The following is a 17,567-nucleotide window of genomic DNA, read 5'->3' on the forward strand; positions in this document are numbered from 1 at the left end:
TATTTTTTTTAGACTAAGCAGTCTTGATTGCCTTTCTGTCAACTACATTTCATAATTATTTGGGCTGATATTTACCATACACAGAATGGAGAGCAAATTCTTGGCAGAACCTATTAACTGTTTACACCAATGTTAATTATCATCCTCTACCAATACATGTGAAAACTCTTGGTTGCCAGGTCAAGGTGAGAGGGAGGAAAAGGGGAAATGTGAGGCAAAACCTACACAATAGAAAATATTTAGGTCGTACAAGTCAAAAGATTTGATCAGTATACAATATGAGGGCTATACTTAATACCGTACTCAGGATTTTTATTGAATACATTACAGCTGATGTTGCCACAGGTGGGGGAAAGTGGGTAACTAAAGGAGCAGATAGATATGTTCATTCAGGTATAGTAGGCATTTCACTCTCTATCTTGTAATATCATGTTATAGACCGTAAATACACATAATAAAATGTATTTACTAAAAATGGTATCTTCATTCCCAGGGTTAAGCATTTTTAACCTCTTAGAAAATTAAATACAAACCCTGTAGCTTGGCATTCATGGCTCCTTATTGTACAAGCTTTTCTTTTCTTTTTTAAATTTAATATTTTTAAAGATTTGTTTATTTATTTTAAAGGCAGAGTTATCAGGGAAGGGAGGGGGAAAGATCCTCCATTCACTGGCTCGCCTGGACCACAACCACCAGGGCTAACCCAGCTGAAGCCAGGAGCCAGGAGCTTCCTCTGGGTCTTCCGCACGGGTGGTAGGGGCTCAGTACCTGGACAATCCTCCACTGCTTTCCAGGGGCATTAGTGGGGAGCTGGATTAGAAGTGGAGCAGCCAGGACATGAACCAGTGCCTATATGCAACGCTAACAGCTTAACCTGCTGTGCCACAATGTAGGCCCGGCTACAAATTTCTCTGACTTTTAGTTGTAAGATATATAACTTCATTGAAGGTGGCAGATATGATATAGGAATTAAGAGCCAGAGTTTTGAATCCATGCCACAACTCCCTTAAAGAAAAAGATTTACTTATATATTTATTCATTTGAGCAAAGTTACAGAGAGAGGGAGAGATGGAGAAATTCTCACATCCTCTGGTTTACTACACAAATGGCCACAACAGCAGGGGCTGGGCCAAGCTGAAACCAGGCACCAGGAAATCCATCTAGGTCTCCCACATGGCAGGAGTTGCAGGCTGCAGGCAACAGCCCAGTAGAGATCTAGAGTTCATTACTTAACCTGTCTGAATCTTGGTTTTCTGATCTGAAAAATGAAGGAGTAACAAAAATGCATACTCATTTTTTCATTAAATGTAAATATAACAGGATTTTTTTCTTTTGAAAAACACGGTTTTACATAAATGTGTTTTGTTCTTATTACTAGAAATGTCATCTCCATATTTTAATGAATAAGTTGGCCTACTGGTATAATTGTCATGGGTATCCTTGGTAAAGACCACTTTTTCTGAGGGGCTGCATAAAAAGAACAGGAGAGCTGAAATTCTGTGTTTTGGATTATACAAAGGCACTTGACTGTGAGCCAATTTGTCACCACCCACAAGGTATTCTGTCAGGAAACAACATACCAGATAGCTTGTTAGATCGATCAGTTTATCTGATTTACTCAAAACCCCAGCATTGTTTAAGGAAAAATAGTAAGACATCTAACCTGTTTTGTTTGGATTCAAAAGAAGAACTCAGAAATGATTAAGAATTGACCAGAAAGATGGGAACAGAAATAATTAAGCATTGGACAATCAAGATGTGGTAAAAGAGGCTTAGTGCGAAACAATGCTGTTTATAGCAGAAAGTAGAAAATCCCCAGAAGTTAGTGGAGAATAAATGGTTAAACTCAGTTCCAGAGCTGGTACCAGTATTACCTGCAATCAGTTTCTATACTCTGCAATTCGTTCGTGTCTTAAATTCCCTCATAGTTATGGAATTTGTATCTAACTATTACAACAATGATGGCTTCTCCCAACTAATCTTTTAAAGAATGGATGCTGGTTTCACGGATTGTGAAATTTCTTCTGTAGTAGATTTTAAGCATGGAAGAAATAACTATATTGAATGATTTAGATAAAGCCCAGAAGCAGAGCTTCTGTTTCAGCTAGTATTCTATAGTGCAGTATATTTTGATTCTCCATAAAAGTTTAGAGTGGCACTCCTAAGCTTTGTAGGATACATAGTCAGGTACCTAATTAGTCATCCAGCTTCAATAGGCAGTTCCATAGCCTTTAACTAATTAAACTCAGTATTTGGGGAGCTGACTCGTTGGGTGTTGGCCAGATCCTAAATAAAAGGTTGACCCGTGTCCTAAATAAAAGGCTAAATATCTTCACTTAGTATCCACGGCTGTTATTAACTCTAATGAGATAAAATGACAAATCCATACAAAGCTGGCTACAACCAGAGATGGCTCAACTTCAAAGAAAGTTGGGAAAGCTGTGCAACAGATACTTTCATAAAATTAAATACAAGCACATGAGTATATAAACACTCACAGATATGCATTCACCTGCTACTAAAAATAGTGTTATAATATTATATTTTTTTTGCACAATGTATTTTTACATTTGGTATTTTTTATCCCTATAAGTTCAGCAGGAAAGAAAATATCATCTCAAATTTATAGAAATAGAGAAATACAGAAGTTTACCACCATGTGATGGCTGAATTTTTACTCAAAACAAAGTCAAGGCCAAACTAGAATCAAAGCTGATTTTATATTTGATAATGAAGATACTCTTTATTTCAAATTTCTTGTTATAAAGGAAGAACATGAGACTCAGAAATAAAAGCAGTTGCTCAAAGATATATTCACATGGAATAGAAGCAGAAACAGCTTTTGTTGGCTGTGTTAATACTCAGTTACAGCCTATTTTCAATTGACATGTAAAATGGAAAAAAACATCCTAAGGACTAAAACAGATCCTGAGATTCATCTATGTAAGAAGTGGGTATTGTGGCGCAGCAGACTGAATGAATAAGTTGGCCTACTGCTTGAACATCCCCATCCCAGATAACTGTGCCTGATTCAAGTCCGACTGCTCTACTTCTGATTCAGCTTCTTGCTTATGTGCCTGATAAGGCAGAAGATGATGAATCAACTACTTGAGTCCCTGCCACTGATGTGGCACATTTGTGTGGAATTTCTGCATCCTAGCATCAGCCTGGTCCACACCCAGCTGATGTAGACATTTGGGACGTAAACCAGTGGATGGAAGGTATCCTTGTGGGGCCGCCACTGTGGTGTAGTGGGTAAAGCCGCCGCCTGCAGTGCGGCATCCCATATGGGCACTGGTTTGAGTCCCAGCTGCTCCACTTCTGATCTAGCTCTCTGCTGTGGCCTGGGAAAGCAGTAGAAAATAGCCCAAGTGCTTGGGCCCCTGCACCTGTGTGGGAGATCTGGAGGGAGCTCTTGATTCCTGGCTTCGGATTGGTGGAGCTCCAGCCATTGTGACCAGTTGGGGAATGAACCAGCAGATGGAAGATATCTCTCTCTCTCTCTCTCTCTCTCTGCCTCTCCTTCTCTCTGTGTAACTCCAGCTTTCAAATAAATAAATAAATCTTTAAAAACAATGGTAACCTTGTCTCTCATTACCTCTCCCTCCCTCTCTATCACTCTGCCTTTCAAATAAATAAATGAATAAATCTTTTAAAGAAAGAAGTTGCCCATTCAAGTCCTCAATTTACTGCTAAGGGTTCTGAGTCCAGAAGGAAGTAAATTAATTTCCAATCTACAGTAACAGGGTAGAAGCACAACTTTCCTGATGCAGTATTTTTTTTAATTATACAACTCTGTATGTTCAATCTATTTGTAAGCATTTAAATGTCAAAGGTTCATATCTCATATCTATTTCAATGGTAATAAAGAAACAAAACTGTTTTGATCCATTATTGACATTTCATTTATCAGGTGATTTGATACTTTAATATATGCATACAATATTGAATGATTAAATCAAACTAATGGACACATCCATCAGTTCATGTACCTATCTTTATTAGTAGAAAAATTTTTGAAATTTATTTCTTTAGTTATCTTAAAATTATGATTCTCAATTAAATATAATGTGAATTTACAATGAAATTTCATAAACTGATGAAATTTTAGTGAAAGTTTTTTTAAAGATTTTTTTAAGATTTCTTTTTTTAAAGATTTCTTTATTAATTTTGAACATCAAAGTTAGAGAGAGACAGAAAGAGAGAGATTTTCCATCTGCTGGTTCACTCCCCAGATGGCAGCTATGGCTAGCACTGGGTAAGACCAAGGGTCTCTCATGTGGGTGGCAGGATCCCATGTACTCAGGCCATCTTCCACTGCTTTTCCCAGGCCATTAGTAGGGAACTGGATTGGAAATGGAGCAGCTGAAACTTGGACTGGTGTCCATATGGGATGCCAGCTTTGCAGGCGGTAGTACCTGCTATGCCACAAGACCAGTCTCAAACGTTTTCTTGGGAAAAAGGGTTTACAGAGAGATGCATGATGTGACTATTACTTGAATCCTGCTTCTTTACAATTTAATGTGTCAAAGATTAGTAATTTTTAAAATTTAGAACTCTCTTTTAATAAATATGGGATGGGGCAGGCATTTGATGCCATGAGTAGATGCTACTTGGGATGAGAATTTCTCATATTGGAGTGCCTGGGTTCAAGCCCTGGCTCTGCTCCTGACTCCAGCTTCCTGACAATGAGTACTCTGGAAGGCACTAAGTGATGGCTGGAATACTGGATTCCTGCCATCCACGTGAAAGAGCCAGATTGAGTCCAGAGCTGCCGACTTCAGCCTAACTCAACCCTTGTTGTACTGGAAGAGCTGATGTTGAACCAGCAAATGGGAGACCTCTCCTCCATCTTTCTTTCTCTTTCTCTCTCTCTCTCTGTCTCTCTCTATCTCTCTCTATCTCTATCTATCTCTTTCTCTGTCTCTTTCTCTTTCAAATATATACATACATATTTTTAAAGGATAGATAAGGAAATGAAGGGTTATACTTCATGTTTACATGCAGGATATTAGACACTAACTTAGGTAGTACAGACGGAGAGATTTTTACTTCAGGGAATTGGTAACAAGAGTGGTGGAAAAAAATAGAGAAACTAAGCTGAATGCCAGAAGCCAATAGCTATAAAGAGGGGAAATGATGTTATTATTCTTCAATTCAGAACATCTAAAATATAGTACAAAGAACAATAATTCGCTCTTTTAAAACCCTGGGGTTTGTTTCAAGTATTATTAGCACCAAAAATAAAACCCTGAATCTTGTTTTCCTCTTTGAAATGCATTCTGTGAGTGGAATTTGAAATAAGAAGCTGTGGGATTTGAAGAAAATATCATGCAATTATAAATGCTGGAAACTTTAAGGTTGAAAACAGCTACATTATTTGTGTTAAAAAGACACAGAAAGAACCACAGTTAATGACTTTGCTATTATTATTCCCTACCACTTATGTTTGCTTTGTGCTTAAAAGACAAATTCACTTGAAACTAATTTGGTATTTGATACAATAAATGTTTATTGGATACCTAGGGTGCATCAGCCATTGCATTAAATGCCTACTATTCAGAAATGAAAAAGACATAGTTGTAGCTTTTAAAATCTTGAGCCAAATGGGAAACACAATTATAAAATATCATTCTTTGAATTGAGATTTGTAAAACTTACAGTGCTGCGAGGGGAGGGAAAAAAGGAATTAAATATATTTAAGACAAGGAAAATCAGAAAATCTTGGAGAAGCATGTGCTGTTATTGTCATTTTACAGGTGTTAAAAGCAATAATAGTTTAAACATCTCAATTTGGGAATTTTTCCTTATTATTTTTTCCCTTTTATTAAGTATATTTGGGGTTATTCCCTTTTTAAAATGTATTAAATATTTAGTGAATTGAACTCACCACTATATAAGTTTTCTTTTCTTATAATTTGGAGAACATATTAGTCTTACATGTAACAAACCGCTAAGTCCAATAGTTATGAGTTGATTTGTGTACCCTCCCCAAATTTATATGTGGAAGCCTTAATCCCCACTGTGACTATATTTGGAGATAGGGCAGTAATTAAGGTTAAATGAGGTCATTAAAAGTGGAGCTCATATCCTTACAGGAACAGAAAAAGAGAGCAGAATTTTCTCTCTCACCATGCATATGCATATGCATATGCATAAGAGAGGAGATTAAGAATACAACCAGAGGTGGTCACCTGCAAACTAAGAAAAGACCTGTAAGAAACTAAATTTTCTAGTATTTTGTAGCCTATAGAACTGAGAATATGAATTTCTGTTGCTTTAGCCACTCTGTCTGTGGTATTTTCCTAAGCCAACAAAATAGACTTACACCAACAACATGAAGTAGGTGAACTTGACTTGATTATTTCCTTGGGGAAGGACATCAACCAATTTTTTCCCTTGAAAAGACATTACCTTCTCTTACCATTCTTTGTTGCTCCTGAACATGAGGCGGATGAGTTTGCAGCTGAGTCAGTAGCAACCTGGGAAGTGCAGGAGTCCAATTCTACACCTTCTGATTGAACTTCAATGTACAGAATGTCTCAGTGAACAAACATGTCCTGCTGGACTGAAATGATACCCAAGTTGCTAAGGGAGATTCAGATTCAACAGTAAGGACTTTCAGACTGCGTCTGTCTAGGGTTCATCAGAAAAAAAAAATCCTATGAGAGACAACTCATTCTGGAAAACATGCAACACACAGTGGCTATGGATTTGCAGACTCTAAGTGTGCAAGTGGGTGAGTGTTGATTAGGAAGTAACGCGTCCCTCTGTGATGTGAAGGTCATCTCTTCTGCAGGGTTCTGAGCTTGTTAAGACAGGGGTCACAGGTCTGACTTTGCTCACCCACTTGAGACTGAATCCCAGTACAGCAATAGCAACTGGAAAACTAAGACTGGAAGTGAGCTGCTCACATTTTCCATCTTCCTTCCCAGTACTTTCTGTAAGGTAAGGCTGCTTTGTTGTTATAAGAAAAGAGAAAGGATGATGTGAGGGACACAGGAAGATGTGATATTAGATTTCTAGATGAAATAGCACTTACTCCAGTAATTAATATGGGAATTAGAAGAAAACAAACCAAAAAAAAAAAATAGTGTTTAGACAGCTACCCTAATATAACTTAGATGGTAATAAAATTGCTTCTAATGTGTAGCAGAGCCTTAAAAACTACAATATTAAAATGTTTATGAGATGAAAACAGACTTAACAGAACAATCTTTGGTTTGGTTTTGAGGTGTTAAAAATATCTCCACCAAGGCCGGCTCAGTGGCTCACTAGGCTAATCCTCACCTGTGGCGCCGGCACCCCAGGTTCTAGACCCGGTTGGGGCGCAGGATTCTGCCCCAGTTGCTCCTCTTCCAGTCCAGCTCTCTGCTGTGGCCCGGGAGTGCAGTGGAGGATGGCCCAGGTCCTTGGGCCCTGCACCCACATGGGAGACCAGGAGAAGCACCTGGCTCCTGGCTTCAAATCAGCACAGCGTGCTGGCCACAACGTGCCGGCCTTAGCAGCCACTTGTGGGTGAACCAATGGAAAAAGGAAGACCTTTCTCTCTGTCTTTCTCTCTCTCTCACTGTCTAACTCTGCCTGCCAAAAAGAAATATATATATATATATCCCCACCAAGTTTTTGATGCTCCTCCCTTTACTAAGTGAAGGCTGATTCCACTGTCTGTGAGTGCAGACAGATCTTAGAACACACTTTTAGTGAACAGAAGTGGATTAGACTTAGTGTCCTACTTCTACAGTCCTCCGCTCTACCAGCTGAGCTATCGAAGGATACCAGTGTCCTACTTCTAACAAACAATGGCAGAAATGATGACATGTCCTTATCAATATCAGGTTGGAAAAAGATTGGGACTTCTGATTTCCTCTGGGGGAAGTCATATTTTGTAAGCAGCCCTATGGAAATAGGAACTAAAGTCTCAAAACTCACGTGCCTGTGGCCGTGTAGAGCGTTTAGAAAATGTTCTGGTTCCTTCGGATTTTGTAGCCCCAACCTACAGTTTTAACAGTAGTCCCATGGAGCTCTTGAGACAGAGCCACCCAGAAAAATTGCTCCCAGATTCTGGATTTGTACAAATTGCCTTACCTAATAAATATAAGCTACTAAGTTTTCAGGTCAACTGCTACACAGAGTTAAATAACTATTACAATTAGACTCACTAATTATAGGAGAAAAGCAAAATACACAGGAAAGGCAAGCCACATCTTAAACATTAGATTGGCTGAATGTTAATAATAGTAATCCCCACTAACTACTAGGATGTACATTAGTGATGTGTATTTAATTGCCATTCCCTATTTGGGAAGTAATTTTCTGGCATGCTATCTATGAAAATTTTTAACTTACCAGTTCTACTTGTAAAAATCTAACTTAAAGTAATATCTTAAATGTCCAAAAAGATGCAGTTTTATAACAACATATGGAGTAATAAAAAATGAATCGTGTAACAACCACTTATATGATATTTAGTACTCATTTTTATATCTTAATTCTATAGATAAGGGGAAAACGGGAACAGAAAAGTGAAATGGCTTCCTTGAGGTCACAAAGCTACAGAACAGATATTTAAAGCCATGCTCAATTACAACAGGCTACTTCTCATATAAAGAAATAGTTTGAATAAACTTTAACAGAAGAATATTTAAAAATAACATAGTTGTTATAGATACTTGATGTGAATATTTAAAAGAATAAGGCAGATTTATTGTCAATTTCATGAAATGAAATCAATGATCATTCTCCTTTTAGTGAAACTACTTGTCATAATTGCTAGCTAAAATACCTGAAGGTTAATCAAGCAGGTGATGCTAATGAATATAGGGACCTGGCCTGCTCTTGCACAGTGCCACTATATAGAACATGGATGCATTAAACTTTCTGGTGTTTCCAGAGAATATCTGAAAATCTGTTATTTTCTAATGTGAAATATTGCCATATTAAATGAATGGCAACAAATTATATTTTTAAACATGCCAAAACCAAATATGACATTTCTGAGTAGAATACCTATGTGTGATATTCCTATAAATTTACCATAATTGAGAATTATTCAAAGCCATCTAACTTCACTGAAATATAATTGACTGCATCATCATATCTGAGGAAGTAGACAAGACATTAGCCAGCCATTGAGGCATTCAAAAGTGAACAGAAAAAAAAAATTATGCTTCCAGGCAATCTCAGCTAAAGAATTGCTCATCTCAAGAATCAATGTATCAAATACTGCAAATATAATCGATTCTGCATATACCTGTAACTGAATGGTTCAGAACTTGAACACTTGAGTCAGGCTTCATGTGTTTGAATTCCAGCTCTGCCATTCACTATTTAGACAAACTCTGTGTTTCTGTGTCTGTATGTGCAAAACAGCCATATAATTTAATATGATAGAGACACTGTGAGAAACTAATGACTCAATAAATATTAGCTATCATTACTATGCAGATTAAGAGTTAGATAACCAGAGCTTGGTGTCAGAAATCATTCTTATCACTTAATAGTCTCTGGATTGACTTCTCTGTCCCAAAACAGTTCTCGATTATAATAGCTCTGTGTACAATAGGAGAATATCAGCATGGGAGTGTGAGAACACACACTGTGGCAAAGATCTTAGTATAAATTAAGAAATTGCTATTCTTTCATTTTCTTCATTTTTAGTTGATAGATACAACTGTGTGTATTTGCTGCAAAGAACACTGTTTTTATTAAGATTTATTTATTTATTTGAAAATCATAATTACAGAGAGAGAGGGAGAGACAGAGAGAGAATCTTCTACCCACTGTTTCATCCCCAAAAATGGCCCAAAGAGCTGGGCCTGTGCCAGGCTGAAACCAGGAGTCAGGAGTGTCATCCTGGTCTTCCATGTGGGTGTAGGAGCCAAACACTTGGGCCATCCTCTGCTGCCTTCTCAGGCACGTTATCAGGGAGCTGGATTGGAAGTGGAGCAGCTGGGACTCGAATCGGTGCCCATATGGGATACTGGCATTGCAGACTGCAGCCTAAGCTGCTACACCACAGCACTCGCCTCACAACACATTGTTTTGAAGTACATGCACTTTGTGGAATGACTACATCTACCTAATTAACAGTTATTACCTCACATTGTTGTCATTTTTGTGTTGAGAACACCACATTTACTGTGTTAGCCTTTTTTTAAAGAGTACAGTTTATTGCTAAACACAGTCACCACATTATAAAATAAATAGATCTACTATCTAACCGTAACTTTATAGCCTTTAACCATTATCTCTCCACACTCCCTCTCAATACTCTAGGCTCCAGTAATCACCATTCTACTCTAATTCCATGACTTCAATTTTTTTTTAGACCCCAAAGGCAAGTGAGATCATGTGGTATTTAACACAGGATTTGCTATGTTTCACTTAATTACTATGGTTTGAAGATTTGGTTCATGAACTCACAGAGATGTTTAAATTCCTAAATCATAAGTTGATGGAATTAAGAGGGTAGAAATAATTTAGTTCTTGTGAGTAGGAGTGGGTGGTCCTTAGGTCATTGAAACAGTGCTATCAGAATGCAGTTCTTGGGAGGTGATTGGCTATAAAGGCCTGAGATGGGCCCAGCTACCCTCTCTGCTTCCTGGCTTCCCATGTGATTCTTGCTTCCCATGAACTTTACCATAGCCGCCTCTGGCCTCACCAGACAGGTGCCCAACCAATGGGTCTACCCAAGCTTGATCCTCCAGAATAAGCCAAAATGAACCTCTTTCAATCATTTCATTGTAGTAATGAAAATATGACTAATACAAAGAATTTTTATTATAGATTCTAGCTCATTAGTTATTATCAGTCTGTTACAATTTTCAGTTCATGATTTATTCTTGGTGGATTACATAGATCTAGAAATGTTTCTTCTTTCCTTTTATGATCTTGTATGTTTGTCACATAATTTATAATTTTTTCTTTCATTTCATTTTTTAGTCTTCTCTTTCTTTTTTATTAGTGTATTTAAATGGTTGTTCATTTTGGTTATCTTTTTTTTTTTTTTTTTTTTTTTTTTTTTTTTTTTTTTGACAGGCAGAGTGGACAGTGAGAGAGAGAGACAGAGAGAAAGGTCTTCCTTTGCCGTTGGTTCACCCTCCAATGGCCGCCGCGGCTGGCGCGCTGCGGCCGGCGCACCGCGCTGATCCGATGGCAGGAGCCAGGAGCCAGGTGCTTTTCCTGGTCTCCCATGGGGTGCAGGGCCCAAGCACCTGGGCCATCCTCCACTGCACTCCCTGGCCACAGCAGAGGGCTGGCCTGGAAGAGGGGCAACCGGGACAGAAACCGGCACCCCGACCGGGACTAGAACCCGGTGTGCCGGCGCCGCTAGGCGGAGGATTAGCCTAGTGAGCCGCGGCGCCGGCCCATTTTGGTTATCTTTTAAGAAATTCAACTTTTAGTTTTCTTTTTGTTGTTTTTTTCTTGTCTCTATTTTATTTATTTTTGTTCTGGTATTTAAATTTCTTTTCTTCTATTAACTTGGATGTTAGTTTGTTCTTTTTCTAGCTCTTTTAGGTGTAATATTAGGAAGTTTACTTGGATTCTTTCTTCTTTTTTGATATAGATATATATTGTTTTAAGTTTTCTTCTTAGAATGGCTATTGTTTTATCTCATAAGTTTTGTATGCTGTGTTTTCATTATTGTTTGTCTCAAAATATTTTTAGTTTCCTTTTTAACTGTTTCTCTGTCATATTAGTTATTAAGGAATATATCATTTAATATTCACATATTTGTGAATCTTCTCAAATTCATCCTGTTATTGATTTCTCACTTTATACTTTTGTGATCAGAAAAGATCCTTGATATAATTTAAATATAGAATACATTTTTAGATAAATGGCAATGTAAGTCAAAATTAGTGGAAGAAAGCCATAAATGTAATATGGTAGAAATTTTTAGATTTAAATGATTAATTAGGGAAGAGAAAAATTTTGAAATCAACATTTTTATCATAACTCATAAAAGTTAAGATGGTGTTCCTCCTACTTCAGGACCAGAAAAGATGTTGGAAAAAAAGGTTGTGATATGACAAAGTAAAATAAAAGATCATCTAGAGAATAATGGTCTAGGAGCTCAAGGACTTGTATTTATTAGAAGATAACAACAGGCCGGTGCTGCGACTCACTTGGCTAATCCTCCGCCTGTGGCGCCAGCACCCCAGGTTCTAGTCCTGGTTGGGGCGCCGGATTCTGTCCCGGTTGCCCCTCTTCCAGTCCAGCTCTCTGCTGTGGCCCAGGAGTGCAGTGGAGGATGGCCCAAGTGCTTGGGCCCTGCACCCCATGGGAGACCAGGAGGAAGTACCTGGCTCCTGGCTTCGCCCGCTGTGGTGGGCTGGCCATAGCGGCCATTTGGGGGGTGAACCAACGGAAAAGGAAGACCTTTCTCTCTGTCTCTCTCTCACTGTCTAACTCTGCCTGTCAAAAAAAATAAATAAATAACAGAACTGATTATATCAAAGCATGACATTATTTAGAATAAACATTAAAAAGAACTATCATAAAGAAGTCATTTTATAGTGTTTAATGCCCTTTGCACATGTTTCAACTTGTAGTATTAATAATAGAGAAACTCACAAAGGATTGATTTCTCAAAATTGGTTGGCAGATGTTTGAGAATAACCTTCTCCTGGAACAAGAAATGAGATCAGACTCTGAGCAGTCCAGACTGAAGTCATTTAAGACTTGGCAGGTGAAAAGGAATTGAGAACCCACTTAGAGTACCTGAGCCTGCATTCTTTCTTAGCACATTGAGTGTTTAATTCTTGTTCTATATGATTCTTCTCAGTTCCACATTCTTTGTGTCAATGAATTATGTTGACATTAAAACATGACCCAGAAATGCAGTTCTTGCCTGGTGTTTTCATTCTGTACATACGTGTGCCTCCACCTAGAGTACAAAGTGAGAAATGTTCTTCCCCTGGTCACCAGCGTTGACTCCCCTAGAGCTACAACTTCTCCCTAATTCTTCCTTTCACACATTCTGATCTCCCACCCTAATTAAAGAATTCAGTGCAAGTGAACTCTCTTAGGTTCTACATAATACTCATAGAAAAAAGAAAGATTCTGAGAAGAAGAGTTTGTATATTTGTTTACAATATGGACCACACCTAAGCCTGAAAGGGAGAAGAACATGAACAACTAGAATCAAAACTCAAAATTCTATTGGATTTTCTTAAACTAAATGTTCTTTTAGGTTAAAAGTCTTAGCCTGTCTTATTTGGCATGGCATTTTCTACAGCAAGTTAATGCAAGATTTCCTTGTTACTTGGATCTGGTATTAATGTAATGACGATTAGTTGTTGCTTTGGAATGAAGCCTTGTTCAGTCCTATCCACACTCTGTTTAAGAAGACTTATCCTTACTTAAACCCTCTACAGCTCTTTTTATTTTTTTACCCAACACAATGGGAATAACATCATCCTGTGAACTCTGATTCATGGGCTGCTACGTTACATGAAATCAAATTAGCCCGGCATAATGCCTGTCATAGCACAAGTTTTTAATTTCAGATTGAATTTTTGGATTGCTCTTGGGCCTGTGGTATTAGTTACAGTGCTTGTTTTTAGACTCAAACAGCTTGCCTGTTCACTGTAGTCTTCTGCTTCTGCTCTCCAGGCACAACTTTGCTCTGCAAATCGCAGGCACTGGTACCCACTCTGCTTGGGGTACTGAAGCAGGTACAGAAATAGTCTTAGACCATGAAAAGATAGGGGATGGGTAGGGAGAGAAAAGTACAATATTTCTTTCAATAAAATAGGTAATTACACTCATTTGTAAAACTAAGAAACATGAAAGGATAGCATGAAGGATTTTGTTTCTTACCTGTAGAGCTTTTATTTTGGTCTTACTGAAAAAAAAAAAAAGAGGCTCATCAGGACAATTTCCTGAGCATTAAACACAGTGGGTAGTGATTTTATTAGTATTTCAATATTTTCTTAGAAATATCAGAAAAAAAGATTACAGGTGAAGTTAGCAATAACTGCAGTGAGGAACACCTTTAACTAAATGCGGTAGCTTACCAACATGTGGGCCCCAGCAAAGCACACATTGTAATTAGAGTTTAAATTGCAGAATAGGCTTTCACTTCAGAAATCCACCATCAATTTTTCCAAGTAATGACCTACTTGATGCGAGAAGAGACAGGAAGAGCCAAAGGAAAATGAGCTGGGAATCTGTAAAGATGATATGCAAAGCATAGTTAGCTCTAGATTTTGGTTTACGTTTGCATAAATCTCTGAGGTCTCCGTTCTATGCATTTTGTGTATAAGGGCATGTGGGTGTGCCTGTGTGCATGCACGTCTCTATTTCCATGCCTAGAAAATGGACGTTAATTGAACAGAAAAATCAATAGGGTTTACCATGAGTTTGACATCATTGTTTGTTCAGATGAATCAGAGTTACAGCTCCAAACCAGAGACTCATTTAGATAAATGAAGTAAACCCACACGTGTCCTAACCACATGATCCCAGCCAGGGTGAAGTTCTTAAACGATTTTTGAGAGTTGACTTTCCTGGTCAGGGGGAAATGGATGACTGGAGAAAGACTGAGAAAACTGACTATTGTAAAGGTTCACATTCAATATAAAGATTAATGCTAACAAAGGATCTTTGCTCGTGGGTGAAAGAATATTAAAAATGGAAACAACGTGTAAGAAGCTTAAAATAATGAGCATTATAGTTTAATTCAGTATGTTTCAAATGCCAAGTCCTTGTAAGTATAAGAAGCGATACTGCAGTCAGTAAGAAAGATTCCTATCTTTTGAGCTGCTTGCAAGTTTATGTGATCAGTACAAACTACTGATGAACATTTAACAGAGGCTGAGAAGAGAGATAGATGAGACTACTCTCAGAATTCAAACTTAAAAACATTTATGTTGTTTAGGTTATAATGCACTGTCTTTAAAATGATAAGGGGCTGGCGCCATGGCACAGTAGGTTAATCCTATGCCTGTGGCGCCGGCATCCCATATGGGCACTGGTTCTTGTCCCGGCTGCTCCTCTTCCCATCCAGCTCTCTGCTATGGCCTGGGAAAGCAGTACAAGATGGCCCAAGTCCTAGTGCCCCTGCACCTGCATGGGAAACCAGGAAGAAGCTCCTGGCTCCTGGCTTTGGATTGGCGGAGTTCCGAACCAATGGACAGAAGACCTCTCTCTCTGTCTCTCCCTCTCACTGTCTGTAACTCTACCTCTCAAATAAATAAATAAAATCATTTTAAAAAAATGAGAGATAAAGTCAGAAAGAAAGAAAGACAGTGGATGTTTGGTATAGAGGTTATGATGCTTGTTGGGACACCCATGTGCCATAACAGAATGCTTGGGTCAAGTACCAGCTCCACCACTGAGTCCAACTTCCTGCTAATGCAGACCCTGGGAGGCAATAATGATATAACTTGAATGTTTGGGTTTTAGCCACCCATATGGGAGACCTAGACTGAATTCCCCGCTCCTGGTTTGCCCCAGGCCAGTTCTGGGACTGTTGTGGGCAACTGGGGAGTGAACCAGTTGCCTCTTTCCCTCTTTCTCTCTCTCTCTCCAATTCCACCCCCCACCCAGTGTGTGTGGAGGTGGGGTGGGGAGAGGTTGTATATGAGTAAAGAAGCTCCTGGCTCCTGGCTTCGGACCAATGTAGCTCCAGCCATTGTGGCCATCTGGGGAATCTGGGGAGTGAACCATCGGATGGAAGACCTCTCTCTCTCTCTCTCTCCCCCCCTCTCTCCCTCCCTCTTCCCCTCCCCCTCCCTCTCCCACTCCATCTCCTCTCTCTGTGTAACTCTGACTTTCAAATAAATACATAAATCTTTTTTAAAAAAAGTTACAAATTAAAAAAGAAAGAGACAGACCAGATGGTCAAAGGAAGATGTAGGACAGATCCCAGGTGGCACAAACACCTCAGGCTATACTTTGGCTATTCAGCTATAGAGAGGCTGAGAAGTCTAAGAAGCCTCCAAAGGTACTGCAGGCAAAAGTGCTATAGAACTGAAACACTATTGTTCATCAGGCAGTTCCAGAGTTCGTGCATTGCTAAGTTAAATGAGCTTTCTAATGCGAATTTCCAGGTATCTCCGTGAATTATTTTGGGTTATTTCTTACCTAATAAAGATCTGAGTTAGGTCACAGAAGAGGACAGAAGTCTCATACTATAGAGAGGTTACAATTAACCCAGACAAACAACATCCATTTAAAGTTAGTGAATTTAAACTAAAAGGTCAACACAGGATCAAAGAGGAATGCTCTGACTCTGACAGTTGCTCTAATAGATAGGTGAAAGTTGGGAGGATTCACATAAAAATCCTTTAGAATAAAGACAGCACATTCATCTCCACATAAAGGTACCTAAAATCTTGTATTCAAGGTATTATTTAGCTACTTTCTAGGGTATTTTTTAAATGTAAGTATACATACTTAATCTGTTCCTAAAACAAATTATTCAACTTTGCTATAGCTGGAAGGCATTAGTGCTAACAAGGAAAGGCGTAAAACATTTAGAGAGATCAAGGTTTATCTACATCATAATTTTACCAGAAAAAAGTTACACATCCTTATTTTTCAAAAAAAAAAAGTACATAGTATGTACTTGATTTTGAGCCATTTGACATGGATTAACATGTTTTACCCTATTTTTTCATATTTATCATGCCACATCTAAACTAATTTACACATTCTTCCCTTTTACTAATAAACTACTATCAAGCATTTTAAGTTGATTGTGCTTGCCATTCAAAAGCAGAGAAAAAGATTTGAACATAAAAGAATACATAATTTATTTATTCATGAAAGTGGCTTTTAAAAGATTTTATCACAAAGATGCTTTGAAAATGAGGAAAAGGAAAGCAGAATACTCAAAAATTCTAACTTTATCAGTTAAACAAAGTCGTTTATACTGTTATTGCGCCCCCTAATGGTAGCAAAGCAAAAAATCCATACTTAAATATATTTTCATGTCTTTCCTAATTAATTATCCTTTTATGAAAATTTCCCCCAGGTGAATAGTGTTCAATACTGTGCTATATGTAGGTCCACAAAAAAATTTTTAAAACTAAAGGTAATAAAATCATCAGCTGTTATTCAGTTCTGGAGCATTAAATTCCATAAATGACTCCTAATTCTTAAATAATTATTGTCTGGAATTAATCCCTTTTCACAAATTTATGGTTAAGAATAGAGAAGTTAATCTCATAAACATATACTGTAAAATAGAGATCAATTTTCTATAAGGGGAAATACAATTTTTCTCAATTGTCACTACTTGATCGATTTATATATTTAAAAATTAAACAAGTCTCAAACAACTTTATCTTTAAATATTCACACCCATAAGAGTGCTGCCTTTTCAGATTACTCCATGTATCCTGAAATAGCTAATGTAAGAAGATAGCTTCATTCCAAAAGGCATTTTAAGCAATTTTCCTCTGAGAACACAGACAAAGAATGAGTATCACTGCAACTCATGGAATACGTGAAGACTTTGCTTTAGAAATGGGACTTTGGTGGGTGGTGGTTACCTGGGTTTGCGTCCTCTCCCAAAGTGCAGTCTCATTACAGAGAACTGTAACAGGAAAGAA

The sequence above is a fragment of the Oryctolagus cuniculus genome, chromosome 11 (genome assembly GCF_051225735.1).
Source record: "Oryctolagus cuniculus isolate XC-2025 breed Fujian yellow rabbit chromosome 11, ASM5122573v1, whole genome shotgun sequence".
NCBI lineage: Eukaryota > Metazoa > Chordata > Mammalia > Lagomorpha > Leporidae > Oryctolagus > Oryctolagus cuniculus.